A 13297-nucleotide genomic window follows, 5' to 3' on the forward strand; every position below is an offset into this window, starting at 1 on the left:
CCGCTCGAAAATCGGCAGCTTCAAAATGATTGATTTTTTTTTTTTTACCGACAACCAAAAAAAAAAAAACGGTTGACGTTGATTCGGTCAACCACCGGTCAAACGGTCATCAGTTAACATCCCTACTGCCGATGTTTATTAGTTTGGTCCTGCGTTTCCTTTCCTTCGTATATAACATAAGGTCTTTTCTTCTTGCTTTCTTTCCATTACTATCGTCGGTCTTTCACGTTTTATTCGCACACTCACGTCCTCCATTTTTCTCTCCTGTTTCAAATTTGTATCCCACAATGCCTTGCGTGAACGGGGAAAGCCCACCACAGGATGTGACGCATGACGCAGTATCTTGTATTGCTTCATGGTGAAGCAGGAAAAAATAGAGAATTTAGGGCCATGTGGAGATAAATTCATTAATTGTTCTATTTTTAAAAAATCTAATAAAATTGGAAGTCTGTGATTCGAATTCAGTAGCTTTCGGTCATTAAACAAAAATAACTGGGTGTCGGGAAAATTCTTTTTATGACCTACACTTGAAAAATCTGAAAGGCAGTACAGCTTTAAAAAAAAAAAATTCTTTAAACACAGTTTGCTCTGACTCCACCCTCTGGTGTCACGTCTTCAAATTTAAAGCTCAATTAGCGATCACCAGTCAGTGACTGGGACTCAGAGCTACAGTGAAGAAACTTTTCTTTTTTCCATTCAGGTTTTTTTTTCTTTGCGGATCCACGCTCATAACTTTCCCACAACGTCATTCATTTTCTATTATTTGTGGAAAAAAATTGTTTGTTCTGAACAGCTATAACTTTGAAAGAATCAAACCAAAAAGCACAAATGATTCAAAAGATTTTTTTTCCATTCTACACAATAAAAACATGAAACTGAATCAAATGGAAGTGAATTTAAGTGTTAATTGTGAATATGTACGTACGCATGAATCAGAAACGTGACATTTACCAAATGTGAATTAAACAAACGCGAATCTAAAAGTGAATCAAACAAACATCAACCATCAGGTGAATCAAAACTGAATCCAAATGTGAACCTCAACTGTGATTCAGTGAAGTGAATCAAAATCTACAGATGAATCAAATGAGCAGGAGTGTAAATGTGAATCTGAAATGTGACTCGAAACATGAATTGAACAAAAAACAAATCTAATTGTGAATCAAATGAAGGCGAGTCCCTTTCGGCCGTAGTCAGCTGGGATAGGCTCCAGCTTGCCTGTGACCCTGTAGAACAGGATAAAGCGGCGAGAGATAACGAGATGAGATGAAAGTGAGTCTGAAATGTGAACCAAACAAATGTCAATTTGAATCAAACAAACATGAATCTGCACGCAAATTATCTTCTGAGGAATTTAAATGTGATGTGAATCATAAGAATTTGAATCTGAATATGAATCAAACCTCTGTGAATCTCAATATGAATCCAGTGAATTTTAATCTCAATCTGAATCAAATGAAACAATGTGAATCGAAATGTGAATCGAATAAATCAATCCTCACCCAAATCGATTCACTGAAAGCTGGAGTTCAAATGTGTCACATGATGATAAAAGTGCGTCGTATCGCTATTTTGCTCGTGATCGGTTTGGGATTGCGGATAAACACGACACACTTTTCCAGTTTTTTTTTCTTTTTTTTTGTCAGCGTGCTAATTTGCGGATTTTGTGAGATCCCGGTGCAATGCGGAGATACTGCCGCATGGTTTGAGGCGATCTGATGCGTTTTCTGAGGGAAAAAAAAAATCTTTTGGTTCTTTTGGTTCACAGTAACGAGCCCTGCAGAAAAACAGGAGTGCCAGTGTGTGTAATCAGCAGGCGTCCATGCGCTTGGCAGCCGAGGGGGTTTCCAATCGGTCCCTCTGGGTGAGTGTGTGTGTGTGTGTGAGAGAGAGAGAGAAGTGAGGAAAGGAACTCAAAGGTTGTGTTTTTGTACAGAGTGGAGTCACAGGCACTCGCTCCAGTTCCGCGAAACACGCTGCAGAGAGCTACGCATATTCCAGTGCAATATATTTGAGGAAAAATGAGGTTTTGGGTTTTCCTTTCGAAAAAAAAGTTATTTTCTTTTCCAGATATTCTGCAACGGCGTCCTTTCTCATTAGCATGAAATATGGCCAAAAATATTTTTTTTTACGTTGTTTGTGTATCTTTAGATGTCCGTTTGCATTTGACACAGCGTCACGGATGTGTGTAATGCAGTTACAGACTTTTTCACCATCCTCATCTAGATAGATTTAGCAAGCTGAGCTCCTGCGCTAATCATTTCCACCTGCACTTTACCTTCGCAGACGCTAAAATGTTTGGATTGGACGTCTCATCTGCGCTGCCCCCGAAGGAAAGGATTTAAAAAAAGAGCAGAGTGATGACGGAGAATAATTATTGTCAAATATTTACCAGGATTCAGGGCTACGCTAGGTTTGCTGACATACTGCGTTTTAATGATTTAAAATGATCCGCGAGCGCCGGCCTCAGCGTGCTTAATCAATTAAAAACACGAGCGCGATTTGACACTGAGGTAAAATTGAGGTCTATGAAAACCATATGACCTGCCTGCTAAGTAGCACGGTTCAAACAAGGACTAGCAAACAGCGCTAGCGTACAGCAGCAAGCCAAAGCTGTGAATTGTTCCCACGTGTCGGCGGAACGACAAAGTCGATTTAAGTCGGCGAAAACAGCTGTCAGTTATCACTGATCAGACACTAGCTCAGCGCTAATCAACCCCCTTACATGCTAAACCTGGGGCTTACGCTAAACCTCGCTAATCCAAGCAGCTGCGTTTTTTGCTCTGACACACCTGAGCTCATTCATTAAACGCCTCACTTAGGACTTGATGGACTAAACCAGGTGTTCCTGAGACAACGGTGCTTCTGAGACAACGGTGCTTACTGTTAGTCCGGTTTTAGGATGAGATAAACAAAATGCGCATTCAGACAAAGTCTTAATAAGCGAGCGAACAGACGCTAATCTCAAGAAAGTCAGACATTTTTCCTCTCGTCCAACGCTGCTGACATTCAAACCCAATTTCATGTCCTTTCTTCATGGCTTTGTTCATGTTAGCATCACATCAGACAGAAATATGACTAGTATAAATTAATCTTTTTTTTTTCATCGACACATTCTGTGAATCAACCTGCAAGCATAAATGATTCAAATGTTTTTTTCCCCCAAATCAACACACTAAAAGAATCAAAATATAAGAATCAATGAACCATTTCACTCCATGTACAAACTAAATGAATAAAACTGCAAGCAGAAATCAATTGAATGATTCAAGAGAATCGAGACAAAAGGGGAAAAGAGTCGAATCAAAAATCAAGTCAAATTGACGAATCAGATTTTTCTGTTCATCTACGCGTGAAAAGAATCAAATGATGATTTGATTTTTTTTCCATCAGTGGACTTGAAGAAAAACTCCAAGCACAACTGTGTCAAAAGATTTCTTTTTGTTCACACACAAACAAATAAATCAAGTGATTGAAAAGAATCAAAGTGCAAGCACAAATGAATCAAATTATTTTTTTGGGGACTCAAATTATACCAGTTGGTATAATTTGAGTCCCCAAAAAAATCATTTGATTCTGTGTTGACACAGATCAATCAAATCATTTTCCCCATCTACACACGAAAACAATCAATTTACAAATGATTCAAATGATGGTCTTGACATTAAAAAGAATCAAATTGAAAGCACAAGTGATTCAGATGTGTCACAGAAGCTGCTTTTGTTATTGATCTTCCTCTTGGAGGCACGACTACAAAGGACAAAGTACACAAGGACAAAACAAACCACAAATTATAGGAATCATGTCCGCGCTGGACGGATCTCCTCGATGCAGACGGTCATGATTGACGAGCCAAATGAGTCACCTGAAATCAAAGGAGTCACAATGAGAGCCAATTTGAAATCGCTACCCTTGCTTTCAGCCCGCCCCAGAACCGAGGGGTCAAGGGCAGATCGAGTTGCCCTAGAAAGAGCCTGTCGACAGCTAGTGTCAGTCGACTTTGTAGGCATTGTGCAGGAGCTGATAGGGTTACCAGTGGCTAATCCACGCTGACCTCGAACGAGGATGTTTTTGTACAATCCGGACAAGCGAAAAAAAGCGACAGCGATCCCGACACATCGCCGTGTTTCGGCTGAGTTATCAGGTTGCGTGTCTGGGACTGGAAATAAACAGGGTTTGAGCACGAGCAAGGTGACATTTAAAGTGGCTCGGGAAAAAGGTGTGTTTGTAGCGCGGGGTTCAAAAGGTCAGCCGGGAGAGTGGGGAGCGTTTCGCCGACTTGAAAGAAAATCCTGTTGTGATGAAATGTTAGTGCGGCAGACGTGAAAATGCCACGAGTGTTGGTCGGCGGTTTTGTCGCATTCGAAACAAACTTTGAAGCTGAGAAAGCCATGGCATATCGCCGAAGACGCAGAGACGGCAGAGAACCAATCAAAGCCTCACGTTTTACTGAATCAAAATGGAAATGCGTAGCTTTGGGTTTCTGGCCCTGATAAACGGTTTTCCCTTTAACTGATGAAATGTGTCATTTCTTCACTCACATCCTCAAAGGAGACAACTGAAGCTTTATTTCTGACGATTCACCTCACAGCCGCGCTGGCATTTCCTTCATCGCAACCGCCATCCTCTCGGTTTATGTAAATTTGGAAAAAATACATGAATATGAACATAAAACATCATCACATTTGAGTGAAGAGATGCCTGGAAATAAATAGATTTTTTTCCTCATTTTTCTGAGGTTTGTAAAAGATAAGGTGTGATAAAGAGGGTGGAAATACATGGTTTGTCACACATCCGTGTTCACTTAGACCGAAAAGTAGTTAAATCACATGAATGACACATTTTCAAAATCATGAAAGTGAGTTGCACCTGTGGTGACCCCATGACCCTAATCATCATCATCATCATCATCATCATCATCATCATCCTGGTCCTGGAAACATCAAAGCTCAGGAATATACAGCTTGCAAACACAGCACTCCTGGAATATATGGAGTCTGGGAATATCATGCTCTGTGAATCCTGGTCCTATGAGCTTAGCACCATGGCGGTGTCAGACCCTTGAGAAAAAGGGCCCTGGGTACCTCAGGTTTCAGGAATAGCCATAAAAATGTAGGAATGGAGGGCTTTTAGATTGCAGGGTCGTAGGAATATATACCTCTTATAGGACCCTTGGAATACGTGGTCCTGGGAATACTCGGCTGAGAAAGCATCGGTCCTTTTGAAACAAGACCTCTGGGGATATGTGGAGTTGGGAAGAGATGGGATCTGGAAAATATGTCCGCAAGGAATATATAATGTCAGGAGTGTCGGGCCCTGGGAATATCAGATTCATGGAACAAAGGCCCCTGGAAAATAGCATGCTTGGAATTTTGGACCCTGAGACCATGAAACTCTTGATTCCCCCAGGAACCTAAGATCTTGGGACTATCTCTGGAAACGTAGGCCCTTGGAATGTAAGACCAAAGAAATATATTTCCCTTTAAAGAATCCTAGGCCCGTGAGTTGGCCTAGTAGTTAGCGTGTCCATCTCTCGACTGGGAGATCATGAGTTCTACTCACGTTCGGGTCATACCAAAGACCATCATAAAAATGGTACCTACTATCATCTGGCAAGGCACACTGCAATACAGATGTGAGTGGGAAGTCAAACTCTCGCGGTTACCAGAGGACTAGCACCCCACTGTAACCCTCACTGTATAGGCGAGAGGCTGAGGACTATCGAAACGGAGATCGGTGCTGCATCCATACGCCTTAAAGAGTTGGCTAGTACTGGGACAGGAGACTGCCTGGGAAGACCAGATTCTGGTGTAAGAGGGACTTTGCCTTGAAAGAACCCTCGGCCTTGGGAATATTAGGTCCCTGGGAATAGATGGTGCTGGGAATATTGGATCTGGAGGGAAAGAGGGAGCTGGGAATACAGGGTTATGAGAAATATAGGGTCCTAGGAACATACATCTGAGGAATCATAGGACTTGGGGAACATTGAACTCTTGGAATAAAAGGATGCGACAAGTTTAGTGACTCGGGAATCAAAGGCACTTTGAGATATCGTGTCCTGTTAACAAACGATCCCTGAAAATATTGATCTTATTGGAATGTAGAGTGCTGGGAATATCTCGGACCCTTGGAATGTAGGACACCTCGAGATATAAGGCTCTCGTTACATACGATCCCATGAATTTCCCTGGAAAATAGGCTTCGAGAAAAGATCACTGGGAATGTGAGGCTGTGATATTCCTCTTCAAGGGGATTAAATGTGAATCGGACTGTCAGTAGTATGTTCAGGCAGCTGAATTATATTTGTCGTAATTGCTGCATGTCAACGTGTGTTATTGTTATTCTTATTATTCTTCACCTTGTAACAAGAAAACCCTTTTAATGACTGCAAAAGCTTTGATACGTTGTAAATTTGACCTTTTTGGTGTCAATCCAGCTAACGGATAAAGACTAAAGATGGCAGTCAAGTGGCAGTCGAACCCTCGGCCACTACAAAGTGCCCTTTGAATGGAGAGTGGGATTGTGGAGGCTGGGCCACGCTGGCAGGACTTTACACACATTCCGCTTCTTGCTCTCGGGCACAAATTGGCAGGAAGCTCAAGGTCTTTGGCAGGATCTTTGTCGTTGATATGTGCTACAGGAGCCAAAATCCAAGCACAGTGAGTATTTTATTATTTTCTCCCCTCACACTGGATACATCTTCCGGTCACTTGCAGAGAACTATAGCAGCGTTATTCAGGGCATGTAAGCTGTAATTATACCGCGTACCCTTTTCCTCCTCAGTTATCCCAGTGCACGGTGAGGTTAGCCACTCGTAGAGCTCAATATTACACTGTTAATTCAGTGTTTGTCCTCATAGACGACAAGCCTCGCCGATGCTAAATGTCAAGAGCAAGCGCTCATTGATCCGCGATCCAGGTCTGGATAGAGGCCATTTACACACTCTGAGGCATTTACGGGTCACGCCGCGAGGCACGAGGAGTGATAAATTCCACTCAGGGGGAGTACATTGAAGTATCGACTCCTCGTGAGGAAATAAATGGTGCTTGTGTTTGTTACAAAGAGGTGTACATTTGTACATTATGTTGATACGCGTTAAAAACAAACAATATCTGTAAAAATACATAAAACAATGAAATAAAACCAATTCCAACAAAGACTAAGGTAAAGTTTTCTACTCGTACTACACACACACGCACACACACATTATTACATACATACATAATGTATTAACACGCTCGTTTTGATACATTATCATTTCTATAGTAACGGCTCATTCATTCGCAGTGGAATCATAGACATGGTGATGTTTTCAGAAAAGAGATGTTTACATAACATTTACAGAAGGAGTCTCCAGTGTCAGAAGTAAAGCTGGAACATTGAGTTGAGTTGAGTTTCGTTGATGCTTAGTGGTTTCTCAGTCACTGGACTGTTTTGGTTTATTAACACATACATGTCAACCTTTGGTCAATCAAACCTGTATAACCAACCTCCAAAATCCATATTTCCCTTATAAAATCCGTATAAGATGCAAATTAAAATAATTTACCTAAAATTTGAATGATAATTAACAATGATATATCCCAGTTACTTTTTATTCAATATTAATAACAATAAACCTTCAGAATGAATACAAAGCTCCAATGTTTGACAAAAACACAAAGTGTTATCAGCGTAGTTACGAAGGAAATACTTCGTTGTTTGGAGACAGGTTTCACCGAGCGGCTATTATGCACGAGACTTCATATTAGCCACAAAGTCAGGAAAATCTGTTCGTAAAATGACGTTATAATGACCAAATACAATGAAAAGTATTTTTCCAGTCTCATCTGTGAAAGGTAATCCCATGTGATCTCGTTTGGACGGTAAACCTGTTGGTACAGTTAAACGCAGCACATGAATGAGGCATCTTTATTCTCGGCTACTGTCTAGACGCTATACCAGAGACGGCTGAAGAATCTCCACTTTGCCACATCCAATATGGCGGCGAGGATGATGTATGATTCTACGCAGAAGGCGGCGTCTATGTTTATATGTCTATGACTTCCCGGTTGGCGGGATTCTCGCAATGCGGTGTGCGCATGATCAAAAGTGGAACGGAGTCTCGCTACCACAAGATAACGCGCGATTTCATAAGACTCTTTACTGGCTGTCTGTGGTGTACAGTACGTTTGTAAATGTTATGCGCTCTTTTATCATCGTGGGAATTGATTATAGCTCTAAATAAATATTGAAGTTTTTTTAAAGAATCCGTATAACTTTATTTATACGCCCGTATACTACGTTTATTGAATCAAATCCGTATAAAATACGGACATTCCGTATAGGTTGACATGTATGTTAACATGAAGGCTGTTGAGGAAACGACTCTTTATAGCTGCACCACACATCAATAACTGTAGCCTTGCTAATACTAGCGATCAAATGTTTGCGAACAAGCTGAAATTAAGGAAATATTGCGTGTTGTTACAAAACGTAACGCTAATACGAGTCATATTGATTCCAACCCCCCCCATTGAGAGCAAAAATTTCCTTTGGACCACACACAGTGTGTGTAAATATCTGCCAGATTTGTTGTGTTTATTCTTGACGTGAGTGTGAATAATTTATTGGTCAGCACTGTTCATTTTGGAAAAGTGTGTGTGTGTGTGGGGGGGGGGGGGGTAACAGGGTATTGGCTGCTGTCCATGAGCAGTGTGAGGAACACATGTCACTTTTTTTTTGGAACAATAAAACGGTTCATATTGTAGATTAGTCATTACGATTAGTGCTTCTTGAGAAAAAGTTTCCAAATATGTATGTGTGTTTCTTGAATACACACTCCAGATTGAACAAACAACAGTGAACAGATACACAATTCACCTTCAATCAAGTAATATTACTATAAGACCTGGTTTCTGTGTGTGTGTGTGTGTGTGTGTGTATGAGTCAGAGGTCAACTGAGTTTTCAGCAGCGCATTATTTGATAGCATGACCTCACAGGAAAGCGGGTGGAGCGAGAGCCTCATCGCTCTGATCACATGACCTTGTCTGTTGCCATGGCAGCACGCTTTGACCTCTGGGGAAGATATGATCAGGTGATGACAGTACAGCGGGTTTGTGATCTGCTCCGGGATTATCGTGTCCTGATGTGAATGTTTACACTCTGAGAAAAAAAGAAAGAAAGAAAATGTTTTAAATAATAATGAATATCATACTGAGGAGTGATCAGTAGGGGTCCAAGCATAGGGTGGAGAGAACTTTAAGCTTCACAAATGCAATGCAAGCAAATAATTTTTTTTAAAAAGAGAGAGAAAGAACAACTATTATTTGAAGCGAAAAGAGGAAAATGCATCATCTTAATTTTCAAGACCTTGTACGAGATAAATGCATAAAGTAATAATAATAATAAGAGGAACGATAAGAATAAGAATTTACAACTCACAAGTGGTAAACGATTGACAAAATTCACAATTAATTTCATGCAATTTTATATAGGCGTCTCAAATGCAATATTTAAATGAACAATCTTGTCCAATTAGCGCTTTGTAAAAGTAATAATGAATACGTGGCAGAAAGCAGCGATCACCGGGGTCCAAGCACAATTTCGAAACAAGTTCACCAAAATTTTCTTAAAAAAATTAATTATATATATTCAAAAGCAAGAACTAAATTACCAAATAAAAGGCCATGGATGAATTTATTTGCTTATTCAAGGACCAATATGCTTCAAAAAAAAAAACACGTTGACTTTGGACTTGCTAACACACAGTAAATCACGAATATGTCTTTGTTGGAGATGCAGGTGTCGTGATTTGAGCGCTTACACACCGCAAAAATGTGGCTTTGGCTTGCTGTGAAAGCGTGTGTGTGTGTGTGTGTGTGTTGTCGTGTCTGGGCCCAAACAGATGCCAACATGGCGGCCGGAGCCCAGCTGGCAGCTTCATTTAGGAAAAAGCCCCTGGATCTCTGCTGAACAATCCTCTTAACGAACCCAGAGGCCTGTTTTATTTTACTTTTTTTTATCAGCTGCAGCAGAAGTGAAATAATTCGGCTTTCTTTTCGTCGTCGAGGCGAGTCGATTCATTTCGGACCGCGTTTCGGCTTTTGAAAAATAAGATGGCGCCTCACGGCTATCGTCTGCGAGTTTTGTTCTGTGCTCGTGAATTATGCAAAACTGCGCTAGTCGTTTGCTAACATCTAGAAAGACTGTAGAGTACACTCATCATGCGCTCACAAGCTGAAAAAAAAAACCCGAAACAGCTTGACGTTTTCGTATGTTACCACATTTTAACTTTGTTCTTTTTTAAAGCCAGGATTTGATGAAACATGCAATTTTATAAATGAGTAAAGCGTGAACTGACTTACGAAGAAAATACTGAAGTGTGTATATTAATGTGAATATTACATCATGATTCGATTACCACTCAGAAGTTGATTTTTTTCCCTTACAACAACAATATGTCCTGAAGTGTTGTATTCTTCTAACAGCACAGAAATCTGCCAACAATTACCATTTTTTTAAAATCCAAGAACGAGACATCGTCCTTTTTATCCATTTATAGTTACATTTTTCTAGAAACTGCTTTCTATAAAATGGTTAAAAAAAAAAGCCAGATGAACAAAAAACAAACTGTTTTACAAATTGATGCAAGTGTGATATTTTTTAAGTTGTTATTTATTTCTTTATTTATTATCAAGAAATGTTTTTCGGACCACTCTTTGGAATGCAACGTAAATGAGACAGAACTGTCCGAAACATCAAGATTTACCTCAGATGTCTTGGTAAATTCCTCAGAAAATGCAAATAAAGGACTCTATAAGACAAATGACAACTTTTAGCAAGTTTCCATAACATATTGTATACAGACGGTGTGACAGAAAGTAAAAGTAAGACATGACAAATCAGGAACATCAAAAATTTACCTCAGATTTGTTGGAAAATTACCAAGAGACTAAATTACAAAACTAAATTACCGCCCGATGGAAAGCGACGTAACTGTAAAAGGATAAAATGTCAAAATTCTTGTTTGCTGTTCAGTATCAAGGTTCTAACAGTAACTTAAGAGTTGATTATTTTCCTCGAAAAGCACTACACACACACACACACACACACACACACACACACAGGGTACATCTCACATAACCGACTCTGACACCTATTTCCTTCACCCAGCAGATAATCACGTCTCTTTCTCCTCAGGAAACTCAGCGCTGGGACATTTTCTCTCGTTCTGAAGTCATAAACAGGAGACGTGCCTCGCCCCGAGCTCTTTATTTAAGCCTGATGTATGCTGCTTTTGGAGGCGATCGATAAGAAAACGCAGACTCTCGCTGTGATATTCGTCTGTCACTGATGACGTGCCATCGCTCGTGGGAGATTTAGGCCAAAACACAGCTATTGATCCAGTCAGTGCTGATGGATACACCATTACTGAGGGGGAGTGTGTGTGTGTGTGTGTGTGTGTGTATGGGGGGGACTGGGAGGTCTGGGGGGCCTGGTTCTCTGCTTTCTGGGGTTTATTTATCTGTGATTGTTTATTTCTTCTTCTTCTTCTTCTTTTCCAAGTTAACCCAATGTACAGTTTGCTCTTACAGTTTAATTAACGTTAACATGGATATTGTTGAAAAAAAAAATGGAGATCAAGAAGAGAAAAATAAATATAAATACAGTTTTTAGAAATCTAATACAATAACTACGTGCATTTATTTGTTTGTTTGTTTGTGAATGAATGAATGAATGAATGAATTCAGGCTACGGTATATTTTGTGTGTGTGTATGTGTGTGTGTTTGAAATTATGATAACCTTTTTAAAATTTTACTCACTTTTACTTTTTTTTAAAGTTAATTCCTTCCACATTAATGTTTCATCCGTGTGTTGATATTTATTTTTTTCAAACATGAAAATTAAAAAAAGAACAAGAGAAAGAAATACTTTTTGCAAAATATTTTTTTACTGAAAAACACATTTTAATTAAGTTTCATATTTAATTCTGTTCTGGTTTCTTTCCTAAATTTATTCTCATTTGTTTCCGTGCATTTTTTTTAAGTGTGACATAAATGTCATTAAAAACTTGTTTAATCGAAACTATTGACAGATTTCTGGGTGTTTTGTATAATTTTATAATATTTTTCATGATTCGTATGACCTGTAATCCTCTTTCTATCGGTTAATTTTGATGATTTATTCATAATTTTAAAAGTAATATACAATATCAGAGAGATATACGAATTATTTTTCATCAAAGTTCAGACATACTGTACTTCATTTAACTTTTTTTCTATAGATATAAAAAACAGGACCAAATATAAGAATGTACTGTAAAATTATTATGATTATAATTATTATTATCATTTTTTTTGTTCAGATGGTATTATCATCATCATCATGCTTTGTCCACAAGTTTTAGTTTTTTTTTTTTTTGTGGGGATTGAAACAAGTGCCCTACAATCCTGCAGGGTGTATTTGAGACGTCACCCTCCTGGATTGACAGAAACAGGCGTTTAACACCCCCCCCCCAAAAAAAAAAAAATTATTAGTGAGTCAGTGTGCAATATAATGTTTCACATTTTTCTACATGAAGTGTCCACGCAGTTTATTCCGCATTTATCGGAGTGTCGTTAAAACCACTCTGGAGTGCTGAAAAAAACATCATCATAAACCGGTGCGGACGTGGAAGACTCCTACATTAAGCACACACTGGAGTTATTCAGCAGCATTTATTTGGGTTATAAAGCAGCTTGGATTGACAGACACAGGCGTTCAAACCACAGTGGTGTCGTTTAAAGGCCCATCGAGGGAAAATATGGCTGCCGTCATCTTTAACAGTCTCAGGAGACAAGTTTCATTGAACGTGGTTTAATACGAGAGCACGATGGAGGAAGGAACATCACGCAGCTGCTGATATCTTTACGAGGAACTAAAGGATGAACATTAGTTCACAGGTCTTAATGCTAATTAGCAGACTCGCTGCTGACGAGCACAAGGCCACGCTGTTCTCTTCTGCTGTTCCTGAAAGAGGACGGGCCCTGAGAAGACCTCTTCTATCAAACACTTACGTTTGGGGGAAAAAGCCACAGAGAATGGAAGGAAAAAGGGGGCGTGTGATTAACGACGAGAGAAAACGGGAGCGGCGCAACAAATCAATGCCATCGATTTGTGTTCACGCAGTTGGCAGTAAAACAATAAAGTTGCTTTTGATGCGTTTTCACGAAATGACCCCTTTAGCAAGAAAAGCCTTATTTATTTATTATAAATTTCACATTGGAAAACCCACATTGTTATTGCTATTTATACTATACTTTTATTTTTTAAAT

This window comes from Neoarius graeffei, chromosome 5 (genome assembly GCF_027579695.1).
Source record: "Neoarius graeffei isolate fNeoGra1 chromosome 5, fNeoGra1.pri, whole genome shotgun sequence".
Classification (NCBI taxonomy): Eukaryota; Metazoa; Chordata; class Actinopteri; order Siluriformes; family Ariidae; genus Neoarius; species Neoarius graeffei.